Raw genomic sequence first — 17,531 nt, 5'->3', positions numbered from 1 at the left:
TAGTGCAAACTGAATAAATTAAATTATTATGCAACAATAGCTAGAAACCGCAAAGGAGAGAGTACTAAGCTCTCGACCTCCAGTTTTTCCTCACTTTTTGATAAAAGTTATAAACAAATGAGTAAACTTATAATCAAATATATGATGACTTGCGAATCCCGAGTTATCTACTTTGATAAAAGAAAATACATATAAATTAAAAAGTAAGTCACGAGAGCAATAATACAAGAATTTACTGATAATAGTCAGTCATAATCGATATCCGATTTGTTTACTACAATAATAACCATGAAAATGTGGTTGATGGAGCGTAGTAAACTCTGATGTAAATTACCGATTTCAAGCACGCCACATCATCTAGCCTTGCAGGCAGTGTAGTACCCCCTGAGCATTCCGAGAAGCCGATCAGAATAACAAACGAGTTAGCAGTAACAATTTTACGCATGTTCTTACTCTATCATTACAACATTCATGGAAATACTTCATACTCGTATGTAGCTCAGACAAGAAAGGTCTCCGCATTATATTTATAGTTTGCATACTGAACCCGCTTCAAGTGCTTTAGATTTGCCTCAGGTTTGACTGACATAATCCGTCCGAGGAATGGGGCAAGTGACAAGGCTAGGCTGGGTTAGGATAGGTTGCTGATGGCTGGACGTGCCTCGCATAGAAATGAAGTCGTTAATCATTTATAATTTTAAACAATTTCTTCAGAATGCCCATATGTAAGTTTTATGAGCTATGAAAAGTGATATTTCTTACATAGATGAAAATTTACAACTCACAGATCAGGACCAAAATTTATAGCTGCTTTTAGTGCTTTGTATTTCTTCTCTCAACTAAGTAGAAAATTTATGCCCCCTTTATGCCACCTTTTCAGTAGTTTCGTTGTACAGTTGATAATTAGAACGAAGACTTATTGAATCAAATGTAAGAAAAGATAAATCTGTAAATCCAGTAACGATTGCCTTAGAAAAAAGAGGATAGGGATATAAAGACTCATAAATGTAAAAGACAAGACTTGGAAATGATAAGCAACAGTGGACGTTTGCGTATGTCTGCTTAATCCATGCGCTGCACCGGGTAAAAAATAGACGGATTTTCACCAAACTTTCCATTTTTGTTGGCATTATTCTTATCTAAATTCGCAAAAAAAAAATTAAAAGAAATTCGTCAAATTACGTCAAATTATGGAGACGATTATTAGTAACTATAACGCGATTTGAGCATTTTTTGACAAACCGCACTGACTTATTGAAATCCTTATCAAAGAATACAATACGCGTTATTGTTTAGGGTAAGTGAGGGATCCTAAGTCCACAACCACTTGCTGTTGGACCGGACCAAATGGAGAGCAACTTACTCTCACGTCTTTTTGGTCCACGGATCCCTCGTGTGGGACATGGCACCCCAGCATTCAAAAAATATGGGACAAACGGTTTCGTCCAGATGTCAGACGCTGCCTCACTTCTGCCCTGGGAGCAGCGTGACCGCGAGTGGCATCAGATGGAAAACGCTCCTTTATACAATATAATCGCAAAACCACGGTAAGGGTGCGAATTATATCCAATTGAAACCGCCAATAGTTTGAGCCTAAGCTAGGCTAGGTGTGGCATAAAATAGTTTTCGATGCATTCATGCAAACCAGCAAACCATTCTTATTCTGTTGTTTCCTTTAAAGACAAGTTCAACTTTTCTTGATTGAACAGTAAGAAACTGATTGAATGAAGCTTTCGAACCTAAAAAAATTGTAGCCAACTATAGACTATTTTCTTGGGGGTATGGTGGTGAATGCATTTACGCACACAGTGTCGGAGTTCCGGTTCAGTACGTCGTTGGACAACCAACCTTCAAATTAGGGAATTCCTTTCACCAAAAGGGGAAGGGAGAGGAGGAAGGGAACTGGGAGTTCAGAAAACCACCTGTCATTCGGCTCCTCCACTGGTCGAGCTCTATATTTTTTGCAACAAGAAAGACCCGAATCTAATGGCCAACACAGCTCCATCTGTCAGCGCACCTCAGTCTCTCCTCGACAATACATTCTGGGGAGAGATGCCCTGTATTAAATCGAGCTGCTGACGAATTCCATCCCATCTTACACAAGAAAAAAAGTGTGATAGGCGTCGTCCACAACTCCATTGCCAAACACACAATCCGGAGATCGCGGCTTTCCAATCTTGTAGGTAAGACTGAAAACCTCCATGCCCTCTTAAAAATTGGGTAAGGAAATAGTCAGTTTCACCATGCTTCCAATTCAGCCACCCATCTAGTTTCATTTTGCCACGAGAGCTGCCACTCGTCTAGAGTGCGTTTCCGATCTTCACGAGCAACTACCTCCCTTGGCTCATCTCCCTTGCATTTGGATATGGCTTGACGCTCCTTAGCAAGAAGGGCAATGGGGATCACTCCCGCATCAACATAATTGCATTAGAGATTTTAAACGAATTTTGATCTAATATTGAGTTTAGTTTCGGTTTTTTCCAGTGCAAAGTTGAAACCATGAGTAGTCATCCATCCGCTTACTCGTCGCATCAATATGCCAAGTCTGCTTTGCGCCTGTTCGACAGTGCGTCCAGCAAGAAGCGCCGCGACATCATCTGCATAGCCGACCAGGCGAGGTAGCGTTCCAGAGGTCCGGCCTTAGGATGGATCCCTGTGCTACCCCCGACATGACCTCCATCCTCCTTTGACCCTCTAGTGTTTCAGAGAGCAGGGCGCGGTTCCTCAGATAGTCCCTCAATATCCGTAAGAGATAGTTCTGCACGTTGAAAGTATTGTCTAGTGCGCCTAGAATGTCTTTAGATCTTACTGAATTAAAGGCGTTTCTGACGTCAAGCGATACGAGGAGCACCACTCGTCGAGTTCGGCGGCTATGTGCTTCCGCTCGTCGAACGGCGTCCACGACTTGCATGACAGCTTCAACTGTGGATGTCCACACTCTAAAACCAAACTGCCGGAGAGATAAATCTCCCTATTGATGGTCGCTTGCCGACAAGTATTCCAGAACTCGCCACCCGTTCACTAGCGACACCAGTGATTCCGACGCGAAATAATAAAAAACCATTAAGGTCGTTGGGAAAGGACATTGATGCAAAATTTAATGGAATACGGAATCCAGTGGCATAATATGCGCCAAAGCACGTGATGAAGGAAGGATGCCAATCAATGCCGAAGACGTCATTCCCAAAAGGTTTTTTTCAAAGAAGTCAATACCATGGAAGGATGTTTTCAGGGTAATAAATGCACCTCAGAAATGAGCAAGAAGTGATAAAAAGGCCTTATTGAAGAGGTTCATCTTCTCAGCGAGCGGCAAAAGGAATGCAGTGAACGTACTTATGCGGTGACCTTACGGTAAGCCAAAGCAGATCCTCCTTGACGAAGCTAAGCGGAAACGTTTCTCGATCTATTATTGGAGTTTAAAGCTGGTGAAGATGGAGGTGAGCAGCAGCGGTGAATATAAACAAGTACTCGAATATGAGGACTTGATCGCCTTGCAGTATCAACTAGGGCTACAATTAGTGAATGAATCTAATGTATTACGATTTAGGGGGCGTGTAGTGATACACAGATAGCGTTAATAAAATACATATTGTATGGGTGGTTTTCCGGCTAGAGGAGCAGGAGACGAACCAGGGCAGGTGTCTGGCATTGATGTCTCCACCGATAATCAGGGACCATTGTTTACCGGGAGGGCGGTATTAAGAATCGCTGAGGGACTTGATGCGGAGAAAGTCGTGAGTGTCGAGGGATTGGTTGGGACAGTAAACAGAGGAAACGAAGACCAAGGTTGATTGGGATTTGAAGGAGATTATGGTGGTTTCGATTGATTTGAAAGTATTAGGAGGTGGGTGGATTTGCGTGACTAGGAATTTGTCGGCGATGAGGGCGGCCGTTCCACCACAAGTGTTGCGGCCTTGAGGATTGGCCTGTGGTCTTTCACTCCGGAAGAGGTTGAAGTTGGGAAAGGAAAGACTGTATATATAGTTCAACCTAGTTTCACAGAACTATATCGGGTTTGTGCTCGCCAAGGAAAAGCTCGAACTCATGTCGGGCTCGACCGATGATTGAGTTAATGTTCAACTCGATTATCTTAACGTCCATTAATGGATGCCAAGATACCGAATTCTTGCGATTTCCTGGCAAACTCAAGGAAGTCTGGATTGGAGATGGTGGTAGGTTAGTTCACACGGTTGGGTGCACGGGAAGAGGTTCCGCTTCATACGGCGACGACGAAGGACACAGACAGACGGGTGAAGGCTGAAGTTGTGATAGGGCGACCAGCGGGGCGGGAGGCAGTTGTGGGGAGAAGGTGGTGGGAGGCGCACGTTTTTGTGCGTTTCTCCTTGCCACCACCTCAAAAAACCGTGAGCACTTTCTGTAGTTGGCGGGGTGATCGTTGTCCCCACAGTTAACGCACTTCGTTGCCTGCTCGACCGTTTTAGCACATTCGCTAGGACCATGTAGCTGGTCACATTTACCGCACCTGTATACGGCAATTTTTGCATTGTAGCACCTGCTTATTTTTTATCTCTTCGAAGCGGACAATCATGTGCTGTATGACCTTTACTTCACGTAACTGTTCCTTGCTAAAGATCACGTCACACGTAACCAACCACAAGTCGAGGTTGGCATTGTTTGTTTTTGCCCAGGTCGTAGCAAAGGGTTTAGAGCCCAGGGTGCTTGAGACTCCCCGAGCCTTCAGTTCTTCGACGATCTCCTAGTAGGGGCAGAACATCGTATCAAAGCCTTGGAGGATGAGACTGGTCGTCTTCTCAAACGGCAGGATGTATCTGAAGAACTTATTATGGTTCTCCACGAGGATTTTTTCGCGATGATTTTATAGCGGCGTTTTGGTGATAATATGGTGGGAAATACCTGATTTCTTGATTTGGTAGTTGTTAGGGAGTGCACGGGAAATGGATTTTTTAATTGCTTTGAAATTATCCGGGTTTTCAACTACAACGAGTGGAGGTATTTTTTGACGTACCTCCTTCTTGGATGGCGCTGCAGCAGCTGGTTTCAGCTGCTGAGGTTGCTTTGGTGGTGGCTGTTTGGGTGCGCTGGCGGGATATAGCTTCTTCGCCTCGCTGAGTATGGGGTAGACCTCGGGGTGGGACCCGGACGGTAGGGCGAGTGACGCCGGTGGTACCTGTTCCAAGTGGACAGTGGTGTCCATCACTTCGGTTGGTGTAGTTGGCGCCAATCGTAAGTCGTCTTCATCTCTTTTTTATTCGAACATGGATTGGACGAAGCCGCAGCGAATATTTGTATGAAGATTATAGCGATTTGGTCACGACAACTTGCTCCTGTTCACCCTAGGTCCGGTTTCTCTCTCTGCGATTTCGTGTATGAATATTTCACCAAGGCAAGCAAAGCATATTGATCGGTTCTTTCGATACAGAGTCTTTGAGAATAACGGACATATTGTCAAGGAGTATGGAACGGCCACAAATCCAACATGAGCACTCGGTGGCTAAACCACACGAAAGTAAGTTTACGGTAGCTATACATAGAAGGCGGCATATATCTTGTACGGCTACTACGCTCCTACGAGTCTTATTTTGACAGAGTACGAACCAGCTTTCTAATTAAAATATAAAAAGGCAGGAATTGTTTGTTATGTTCAAACGAAATCTAACTCAAACGTAAATTGAAAATTCCTCGAATAATGAAATCTAATCCGCAATCGATATTTGAGTAACAAGCAATACTCTCACCTGCGTACCTTACTTTATTGATCCGCATCAGGGAAATCGGTACAATCCGCAGAAAATGCTGTGTAGAAGGATACATAATTATCTTGAGGCCACAAATATAAATCCACAAGGATAGAAATTACGCGGATGCCAAAGGAATCGAAAGGATTCTCCCATTTATTTAATTAAATGCGCTGACAGCAAAATCTTCACGTTGTACAGAGTTTACCTGGGGTAAGATAGCTAGTAAGGGTGTAAGAGGACAGTTACGTCCATGGTGTTTAACGTAGGTACCTGTCGTGAGACTTAATCCTACGGTCCTCTTCAGACACGGATTGATTTTGTGACCACAATCAGAGCCCCGCTGAGACAAGTCTATACCAAGTGCATGGCTTAGCATTCATACTGGTGGATGCAAGAATTACCTAAATCTCTACCGAACACTACAACACCACGTCGAGGCCCGAAGGTCTCTTCTCGCTTGAGCATAACCACAACCACCATGAAACTCCCACTAGGGGGGCGAACCGCAAATAACCGAGCTGTCCTCACATACAACAGGAGTTCACCCAAATTATGTGAGTCCAGGGGCTTTCCCGGTTCCCATGGTACCAGTATATTCCTGGTAAAGTTGCGTGACCAATTTGCCATTTCAGATGAGTCCCCGTGCAGACTCGGGTCTGATCGCCCTGATTAGGCCTTTGGAGCATTTGCCTACTGCATCACGGCCGGCAAACCAACCAAAGTGAATACAGCGTCTCCCGGTGCCACCACTATGGAGGTTCTCCTCGGCCACTTGGTGTTGGTTTGGCTGATAGGGTTGCCGCCCCATCTTCCTCACCGCCACCTCGATGTAAGAGGACATCGGAAATCTTTTAGTATGCCAGACGTATGTACTATATTCCTCGGAGACTTCCGTTTTTAGCAAAAAAAAATTGTAAACTCTTGGCCGCCTTCGAGAGAAAAATCCTACGAAGGATTTTAGGTCCCTTACATGAGGATGGCCGATTCCGAAGCCTACATAACGGCGAAACTTATGGGTGATACCACGACCGCCTGGTAGTGGACAAAATCCAGCTCAACAGGTTGCGGTGGGCGGATTACCTAATCCGCGAGCCTCAGAAAGTCTATGGTGCATCTATGGTAAAGAAGAAGACCTGGCAGACCCTGCCAGATCAGATGGAGCGATAGCGTAGCCCAAGATGTCAGACAGCTTTTAGGGATATTGAATTGGGGCACCTCATCGCAAAGCCGGGATATCTGGAGATCCTTACTAGGGCAGGTCTAGACCGGATATCGGTTGTTGCGCCGTTGATGATTATGATAGGCTAAATCCAGTATTATTCTCTTAGAAATCTTAAATTTACATACCCGCCAACTTCTAAAGTATAGTATTAGAGGTCAAAAATTGGTCTTCAATAAAATCCAAATGAAAATACGAATTGAAAACTCCTTGAATATTAAGAACTTAATCCGCAATCGATATTCAAGTAATAAGCAATTACTCTCACCTGCGTACCTTAAACAGTCATCCTTACTTTATTGATTCGCATGGGGGGATGGCGCAAGGCACGCAAAAAGTTATGTAGAGGAATGGATAATTATCTTGAGATTGGGGCCCACAAATATAAATGGTCTTGTAACTTCTCTCTACTGGCATAGAAATGATGAGGAAAAACTCCACTAGAATAAAGAGGATTCTCCCATTTATTCAATTAAATGTGCTGACAGCGAAATCTTTACGTTCGATAATGATTACTTTGGGTAAGGTAACTGGTAAGGTTTTCAGGATTTATCGGAAATTGAGTTTTGCAGTATGCCAGATGCTGCACGTTCAATACCTTTGTCAATGGTAAAAAGGTATTTATTAAACTTTAGATTTACTAGAAAAATTTCACAGTGAACTTAGTCGAAACTCCTCAAATCATTTGCAAAATATTACGAAGGCTTTGATTAATTTTCTCCCCCATAAAATCATCAAATCATAAACAAAATATCAAGAAGTTTATCATTAATTCCATTTGTTACAGTTGAAGCCTTTATTCTTCGGTAGGTAATGGTTTATAGAACATAGATAAGTGACTAATGTTCTAATGCGAAAAGTGCCTGTGACAGACAGTCAAACAAACAGACAGTGAATCGAGTTTTGTTTTATACAAAACCTTAAAAATAACTTTAGCCGAAACCAAATGTAAGATAGAAAGAAAAAAAATTCCTGAATCGCCGATCTCCATTCACTAAGTGGAAATTATCTGTAGCAATAAGGGCGCTTAAGCATAATCTACAATACGAAATAGACCTTAATAATAACCGCTTTGCAACCCTAAGTCCAACTAAATCATTTAAATACACCACCCCCCACGACTTCCCGAGACGCTCGCGCTCATCCTCTACTGTTCTGCGCCAAGCACCCTTAGCACCCACTCGTCGGCCATCTTGGGAGAGTGGATCTCGCTGCATGGCGTAATTATTTTTAATCAATGTGAAATTCGCGGTGTTTCTAGCAAACAGATTTAAGGTAATTAAAACCTAACACCCCCCCCCCCCCCCACATTTGTTGCGAGTATAATATAGCTGCGGATAGCTGAGTGGTTAGAGCACAAGGCTGTCGTACGGAAGGTCGCGGTTCAAAACTCACTGATGGCATTAGGTTTTGTATCGTGTTTGACGTCGGATACCAGTCGACTCAGCTGTCAATGAGTACCTGAGTCAAATCAGGGTAATAATCTCGGGCGAGTGCAATGCTGACCACATTGCCTCCTACAGTATACTCTAACACACTTCAAGGCCCTGATCCAATATGGATTGTTGCACCAACGATTATTATTTATTATAATATAGTTAAGTTTTCTCTTTGCATTTTTCGAACTTTTGTTTTTATCATGGATTCTATGAGCCCATTATCATAGCCGTTCTTATGGGCCGTACCCATGATGTATTCTTTCTCCTTACGAAACTTTTCTGGTAAGAGCGGAGTAGTCAGGAGTCGATGGATCATTATGTCGAAGGAGGTCTTTTTTTGTTCGTAATTGTGGAACGAAGTGCTAGGGATAGTTCGTAAATTTCGAATGAGAGTGCCCATTGGAGTTTGCCGTTTTCCTCCATCTCTTGGGTAAATGTGGTCTTCGGGTGTATTGTGTTAATAGTGTTCAACATCACGTCTACGTTGTTTTTCAAGGCAATTATCAAGATGTCATCGACATAACTCAGCCACGTTTTCGGTTAGACTTCTTTTTGCTCCATATTTTGCTCTATTGATGACATGAAGTGGGAATAATGGGTTTCCCATTGCTATTCCCGAAGTGGTCTTAAAAAATCTTCCTCTGAAAGTAAAAGAATTTTCGTTCATACACTGGGCTGCCAATTTTGTGTATTGCATAGCTTTCCTTGTCCATTCAATAGAATTGCCAAACTGTAGGAGCCATTCTTCGAATTTTGTCAGGGCTTCTTTCACGGGTGTGTTCGAAAACAGAGCCTTCACGTCGTAGGATACTAGACAATGAAGACAATGAATGAGTGAAAAAATTCAACAAAAGAGTTGCATAAAATTTTGTTTTAAAAATGGTCTTTCGACTAACCAAACATTGGATATGTTGAAAAAGGCATTTGGTAATAATGTTTTGTCGAGAGCCAGTGTTTTTGGTGTATAAATTGTTCAAAAAAGGCAGAAAACGCGTTGAGGACGATGAGCGTCTTGGTCGTCCTTCCAAGTCTACCGATGAGAACCAAGGGTCTAGTCCTCAATCGTCACTTGTCAAAATCACCAAACTATTATTTGGCTCAATTCAATCGATTTCGAAGAACCAGTCGCTTTTGAAAGACCAACAACTCTTGGTTTCTTCACCACGATAATGCACCTTCTTACACAGCATTGGTTCTGCATGATTTTTTCATCAAAAATTCGACGCATATTGTACGCACCCACCCTATTCGCCTGATTTAGCTCGATTTGACTTCTGGCTGTTCCCCAAACTGAAATTGCCATTTCGTGGACATCGTTTTGATTTGATTGAAAAGATTCAAAACGCATCGAAGAAGATCCCATTCGATCGATTTTAACACATATTCAAGGACTGGAAAAAACGTAGGCATAGGCGCAAGTGGTTAAAGGGTAGTATTGGTCCTAGGTCGAAACGTGGGTTGGTACCCACGATGGAGCATAAAACCTGGGAAACGCCGGTTGAACCAACACGAACAGCTCTACCAACAAACCCAATCTCCACTTCCACATTGTGACCGCTGGGAGCTCTTTCTTAACGAAAGGTTGCAGACGGAGAAGGATGAAGGCGGGCCTGGTCCTTCAGATTAGGGGTTGGATAGGGCTGACAACCCTACACGGAAAACTAACGTTACGAAGCCACAGAAGGAGCCTTGGACAGGATGGTCTTTACAACGACGAACCCGGCAACGTCAACGAAATAACGATTTGCGCATTTTCTCATGGAACGTGCGCTCCCTGTACAGAGATGGAGCTGCCAGGCAGTTAGCCGATACCCTCTCCCAATATATGGTTTGTGGTAGTAGCGTTGCAAGAAATGCGTTGAATAGGGACCGGTTTCCTGGAGAAGAGCCACTGCACTATATATTATAGCGGCCATCTAGTAAACCATATGCTCGGAGTAGAGAGAGTGTGGTCCATAAACAACATTGACCACGTGTTGATCGAACGCCTCCACCTCTCAGCCTTGATGAATGTGAGAGTATATATGGGGCCAATATAGACTCGGATCACTATCTCGTTGATATAGTGCTCCGGGCTCGAATTATAACACCACCCACAATCCAATCTGACAACCAAGTGAGAGTGAATACTGAAGCTATTCACAACACAGCCCTCCGTAACACCTATAAAGGGGAAGTGGATGCCGCAATATCCGCAGCTAACAGATCTCCTGGAGATGAAGCACGAACATATAATCTTCACAACCACCTGAAAAGCGTTATCATTGATACGGCCACAAACATTCTTGGACCCAGCCGCAAGAAAAGTCAGATCGGTTGATTCGACGAGGAATGTAAGCTAGCAACAGAACGGTAAAGAGCTCTATACCGAGTAATGTTGCATTCTCAAAGAACGAGGGCACGCGCAAAGCCCTAGCAAGAACTACATCGAACGGAAAAGCGACTTGACAGACGGAAGCTGGAAGCCTGGCATAACCAACAGGTTTGTGAATTCGAAAAGTACAGGGAACAACCGATGCTCATCCTGCGGAATTACAGGCGAATTTGTTAAATATGGTGGCGACCAATTACACCAAGGGGTTTATCAACTTGCACTCAAGGTGTGGGACAGCGAATCAAGGCATTACCTGTCCCATAGATAAAACGGGGTATATCACGCAGTGCAGCAATTATAGAGATATCACGTTGCTGAATACCACCTATAAGATGTTCTCCACTATATTGCTAGGTCCATACGCCCAGAATATCATCGGCCCATACCAAAGAAGCTGTTTCGCTCGAAACGTCTCACCATAGGGTCAAAGTTCTTCAAATCTATGAGCGATTCCGCAGGTTGCGGTGGGCGGGTCACTTAATCCGTATGGATGAGGATGATCTAGCCCTTTCCGGGTTAGTCTATAAGGGCAATATCTATGGTAGAAAAAAAAGACGAGGCCGACTGGATGTCTGGAGTTCCTTATTAAGGCAGGCCTAGACTGGATACCGGTAGTTGCGCCGTTGATGATGACGATGATGATGTCGAAAATTATTTCAGTCTAATCTACATGTGGAAAGGGAAACCCATCCACGGAGGTCGTATAAAAAATTGGTTGTTGTCAGGCATCGACATCGAAGCTTCCAACAACGTTGACTAACGGTGAACTATTCTATGAGACCAAAGCATTCCTAACTTCAATTCAGGATACATTCATTCATACATGAAGATGCAAAAAGTGATTATTCTTGCAACCTATCCTATAGTCTGAAGAGTCCTGTCCGGTAATAGTCTGACCTAGTAGGCTTCAGTCTTGATTTGTACTGTCTTCCATTTAAGATGTATGTCATTACGCTAGACCAAAAATTACTTTGAAAGATACATGTCGGAAACACTTGTCGGAAAGCCACGAGGGCTCTGATGACTTGCAGATCCATAGCGGGAAAAAATGGGGTTGCAGCCCGAAGATACTACTTTGGATATATACTGCAATAGTAAGGCCAATGATTACCTATGGAGCGGTAATCTGGGCAGAAAGAACCCAACTCAGCACACAAGCCAGGGAATTACATAAGCTCCGAAGGCTGGCTTGCGTGTGTATCAGTGGGGCAATGAGGACATGCCCAACGGCATCCCTGGAGGTCCTTCTGGGATTAACCCCTCTCCATCTGCACATACAGATGCAGGCAAGGAGATCAATATTCAGAATGGCCGGTAGTATGAGTGAGGCGGGGAGCTGCCTAAATCGAAGGAAGATTGATATCCTTTCTAGGCGGTATCCCGAATTACTGATACCGAGGGACAACATGACAACGAGGTTTCACTTCGATAAGAAGTTTGAAACACGTTGGAGTAACAAGGCAAACTGGGAGAGCGTGGCTGCGACATACGGCTTAAACCAGCAACTGATTACTTGGTACACTGACGGATCCCTCACAGCAGAGGCAGCGGGTGCCGGTGTCATTAGTCCAAGGAAAATTTACTTTGAGCCAATGGGCACTAGCATATTCCAGGCGGAAATTTACGCCATAGACAAATGTGTCTCCTTTAATCTGCAAAGGAACTACAGGGGGCAGAACATAGCTATTCTCACCGATAGCCGAGCAACGATCAAGGCACTTAGGTCCAACCAGGTGAACTCTAAACTGGTATGGGAATGCCTTGAGAGACTGAATACACTCGGCTCGTCCAACAAGGTCTGGATACTTTGAGTTCCAGGCCATGCTGGGTTGGAAGGCAATGAGGCAGCGGATGAACTAGCCAAGAAGGGAGCAGGGATGCCTTTACATGGGCCAGAACCCTTCTGTGGAATTGGAAACGGTTTTATGGCTATGAATCTAAGAAACGAAGAGAAACGGTTGAGGGAACTATATTGGGCGGACCTACCAGGGATGGAGCAGTCCAGGGTGCTTATTGGGGGATACGAACCCATGCGTACAAAGGATTGCTTAAACCTCACCAAAAAGAACCTCCGAATCATAGTGGGAATTCTCACTGGTCATTATCGGCTGAACTATCACCTAGGGAAGCTAGGGATATCTACGGACACTGCCTGCAGGTTCTGTGAAGAGGAGGACGAAACCTCTATGCACGTCCTGGGACAGTGTCCGGCACTTGTGCAAAGTAGGTAGAGGCATCTGGGAGAACACTTAATACCAGATGCAAAGCTGAAAGATCTGGAAGTAGGGAACATACTAAAGTTACTAACGGTTATAGGCCTGCTTAAGATACTATGATCAATAAATACACTATAACCAGTAAAAGGGGCACAATAGTTCTTCAAGGACGCGGTGCGACTTTCCCTTAACAGAATAATAATAAATGTCTATGCAAATTAGAACCATCGCGTCAATGCTTGAAGTGTTTGCGACATTCGGGGATGGTCGCACACAGTTTGCGTTGAAACGCATCATATGATTCGGGCCTTCAGCGAATTCTCTGGTTAGCTGCTCTTCGGTCCGGTTGGGCGAGGAAAGGGGTTCTTTGGCTTATTTAACTATATATACGAGTATATACTAGACACAGAACTAAAATTCCTAAAAATGGAGATTAACCTAAAATTCCAATCGGTATACTATAGTTGTAATAGATACACGCATCGTTGTCCAAGAGCACGGCATTTATTTGGGACGCAATGTATTTTCCTTGATATTGTTATTACTAAATTGTCTTCCGATTGGTGGTTGGTCCATTGTTTCAAATAATTAGATATTGAATGTGTCCAAATTTTTAGCTGATAATTTGAAATATTCTTCCTGTAGAATACTGGTCGACAATATCACCCACACGATTCTGTCCCTGTCTCCTTGGAGTCAGATCAATCCTGGCTCCATTCAAGTCATCTATCAAAAGCATCAAATCGAACAGTTAATTAAAACCAACAGTTGAGTTGCACAACGCACCTCTGCGAAGTTAATCGCTTCACGATCCTAAAGATCAAACTGACCATTACAGTCAGTTCATTACTAATGAAATTCTACTCAAGTAACTCATAATGATCGGATAAAGTATCTAAATGACTCACTCGATAAGAACACCGCAATCTTGGCTGCTAATGGCCAACAAATGGCAACTTGTATCGCTATCCGTCTCGCAGTTAGTCAATTTGCAAATTGAACTTTCAATTTCTGGTGTCACGAAATCAACACAGCAACAATTGCTTGAGCACAATTTCTGTACAAAATCACAGACCGCAGCACACCTGATCTTACGTTCTACACTCACGAGTAAATATTGAGGTCATTTTCAATTAAACCATTAAAATTTTTAGCGTGAGCTTAACGAGCACATTCACTCCGCGCTGATAACAAACTGATAAAAAAGCATTTTTTCTGGATACGTTGGAGAATAGAACTTAGAATGCCGCCAAACCCACTGCACTTCCGATGTTAGCATTTACCTGAATATCTCAGGTGGATCAGCTCAGGTGAGTGTCTTCGAGTAGTTAATGGTCACTTGGACCATCACGGAATCACACCAAGAACGACCTTCACCTTATCGCCGGCAATTAAATTCCTGATTGGTGATGTACTCCGGGTACTCAGCACCTACTATGCACCTACAACTGCTTTCACGGAAAACACCCGCCTAAACGCACCGGTACCAACGGCTTGAATGGAACCACAAGTCGCTAGCCAGATAAAGCGTTGTTCGCTTCATTGGGAACAGAATCAAATCCCACTGCCCCCATAGCGTACTCCAACGAGTATACTTTCGACGCGAAGCTTTTCTATGAGTACCACGGGCTGTAAGCCGCCGACTGTATTATGTGCCTGTAAGTGATATCGAAGCTATCAGGGTTTCGGGTATCGATTTATGCTGCCATTTAGATACGATACATTTAAATTATTGAAGTTTATCCATACTAAGTTCCCAAAAATTCTTCAATCTTTAAGATTGATTTCCCTTTTTGATGCAATTTTATTGCGATTTGCCTCACTAGGCGCGTGAGAAGCAACCTGAAGGGTAAATTATCTTATCTAGTTCTAACATGCAATATTTTGAAATATGGATCATGACGTAGGAAGCTCAATAGCTAACATACATTAACCACCAACATTCCGCAAAGTAGCTTTAATCTAATACTTAGTAAGCGCGTTGTTACCATTGGGAGTTCGGATTTAAGGTAAAACAAAACCTTAAAATCGGTTTATTGTCTTTCTGTCTGTCTTTTTTTTTTTGTAAGAAAGTGGAAATCTTTAACAGACTATGGCCTGACCACACCAGAGTGTAGGATTTTTATCGAATAAAATCACCCCCGACTCCCATCCTGCCCCGTGAATCTTAAGTACTACATCACGGAGCGGAGCTAGCTTACTTTAGCTAGATCTCCTTCTGTTTATCCGCGAAGTTCATAACCGCACCTTTCTCACTTCTTCTGTTTTCCTTATCCTTCTGGCAAGCTACCTTTTTCCAGGCAAAATTTTCTGGTGATAGCACTTCACCCGGAACATTGGAAGAATACGTGCACTGGGTCGTCTGGACGTAGTTTGGATAATCAGGTAAGGCGTCCAAATTAAACCTGTACAGATATTGACGATATCCTACAAGGCCGGTAAGAAACTGGATGAGATTATAATCGATCTTCCCATGCTTTCTCTCCAACCACTCCTCCATGGCAGGGATCAACCTGTAAGTCCAATGACCCTTTTCAGACAGGTCCCATTGCTGTTGCCATCTGCTTATGGATCTCTTCTTTTCGGCTATTTTCACCTGTGATAAAGGAGAGATGGAACTGGTATCATATATGTTCATCATCTCGTCTGCCAGGATGTCAATCGGCATCATTCCCGAGGTGATGAACGCTGCATCATCTAAAAAAGTCCTGAAGGCAGAACACACCCTTTTTAACACACCCCCGGTTTAACGTGAGTACCTGCCGTGAAGGCATAATCCCACGGTCCTCTTCGGACACGGATTAATTTTGGGACCACAATCAGAGCCCCGCCATGCAAGCATAGCGGTCCTGGTTTATACTGAGTGCAGGCTCAGCGTTCATACCAGTGGATGCGAGGCATAACACCTCTGCCGCAACTAAGGAGTACGGCACCCGAGTTGTACAGCGCAATTCCACGCTCGAGCTCCGAGGAGCTCCGCCCGCGATGTAGGCATAACCACAACCACCATGAAACTCCCACAAGAGGGCCAACCGCAAATAACCGGGCCGCGAACACATCCTCCAGGAATTCTCCTGGAGCATATGCTCTCAGAGGGCCATCCCGGTTCCCATGGTACCAGATAACCCTCGGTGAGGCTTCGTGGCCGAAGCCACTTGAGATGAGTCCCTTGCAGACTCGGGTCTGATCGCCCTCCTCGAGTACGTGGGGATGGAAGGCTTGGACGTGATGATGCAATTTCCAATCTTAATACAGGCGTAAGTTCTCTTGCGGCGCTTAGTGATGAGGATCGCTTCCGCCTTTTCCTCCGCGAGTGTCAGTCCAGCACTCTCTCACCAAGCCTTAACAGCACTGATTGCTTCGTTGGAATACAACTTAGCATCTTCGAGATGCTTTGCAACCACAACCAGTGCTATGTCATCGGCGTAACCCACAACCGTGGCCTCTTCTGGAATCGGAAGGTTAAGTACATCATTCTATATGATGCTCCACGATAGTGGACCCAGTACAGACACAACAATCGTCGCCAGATGGTACAGATGGCGGTACATCGTTCAAACACATGGTTTGCAATAAGGTTAGTGGGGTTTCAACTGACACTTTACGAGCAATCAGTTTGACCACCTTAAGATCAGCACTAGATTTAGGAGTTGTCTTCTGGATGTGCGTAGCAAGAGAAATGCTGACATCAGCCTCGAAAGGGGTCACCATCTGTGTTGCGTCCGCCACTATGATTCCCCAAATTCAACGTCGACTGCTTGTATGATCCAGCTTTCGGTCGACAATGGTCTTCTCCCGGTTGCTACGCAAGTGGTCGGGAACGTCCCGATGAGGCGTCATAAAATCTGGCTGACTACGGAATCATGGAGGATGATCGATTAACGGAAGGAGTTGAAGGCTCTATTGACCGCTGTGAGTGGTGGTTGGTGTGGTGCACTCGAACGCCGATATCTAACGAAATCCTGAAAAGTTTACCGTAGTGTGACAAAGAGGAATTTCCTATTGCGTTGATCAGAGAAGCAGAAACTGCAATGATTTCAGAAGTGTATATCGCATCACGAAAGAACTTGCATGTGGTCGCAAATCTTTCAATGATCATGTGAAGGATGTTAACGGTCGACTCCTCATCCACGATGACAAGCAGCTGAAAAAGTGAAAGAAACATTTCACCACAGTTCTTAACCACGCCATATCCACGGTAACATGCGAATATGGACTGTTCCTCCAAACAGAAGAGAAATCATCTCGACCAACAATGCAGTCAAACGGAGTAAAACCCCTGGGCTTGACGGCCCCGCATATCTATTCATTGCTGCCCCTGCAGTTTCTGCAGATCTACTAACATCACTCATACAGAAATCTTAAGAATTCGAGACATTTTTCAAAAAGCGGAAGAGGCGATGCTCATAAAGATTCGAAAGAAGAGCATTTGTTTTGGGTGTGACAATTGGAGGAGTACCTGTGTGCTCCCTGCCGTCGCAAAGATAATAGCTAAAATAATCGTGGAAGACATCAAAGAATATCTCGAAAAATTGGTCGACTGAGAGCAGGTTGGCTTCTATA

At 44.1% G+C, this 17,531-nt stretch overlaps 1 protein-coding gene across 3 annotated transcripts in view; it reads right to left on the bottom strand.

Annotated features, from left to right (window-relative positions):
• Positions 1 to 14,552, bottom strand: part of LOC119655452 (bcl-2-related ovarian killer protein) — a 70,458-nt gene extending 55,906 nt beyond the window's left edge. For 2 of the 3 annotated variants that reach the window (XM_038061351.1, XM_038061350.1), the window contains exon 1: positions 13,877 to 14,552. The gene's annotated coding sequence lies outside the window, so the exon portion shown is untranslated. The remainder of the gene's footprint in view (positions 1 to 13,876) is intronic. The other variant, XM_038061352.1, reaches the window with a different exon arrangement.
• Positions 14,553 to 17,531: the final 2,979 nt, after the last annotated feature.

This window comes from Hermetia illucens, chromosome 4 (genome assembly GCF_905115235.1).
Source record: "Hermetia illucens chromosome 4, iHerIll2.2.curated.20191125, whole genome shotgun sequence".
NCBI classification, from domain to species: Eukaryota; Metazoa; Arthropoda; class Insecta; order Diptera; family Stratiomyidae; genus Hermetia; species Hermetia illucens.
This window is presented reverse-complemented; position numbering and strand designations above follow the sequence as displayed.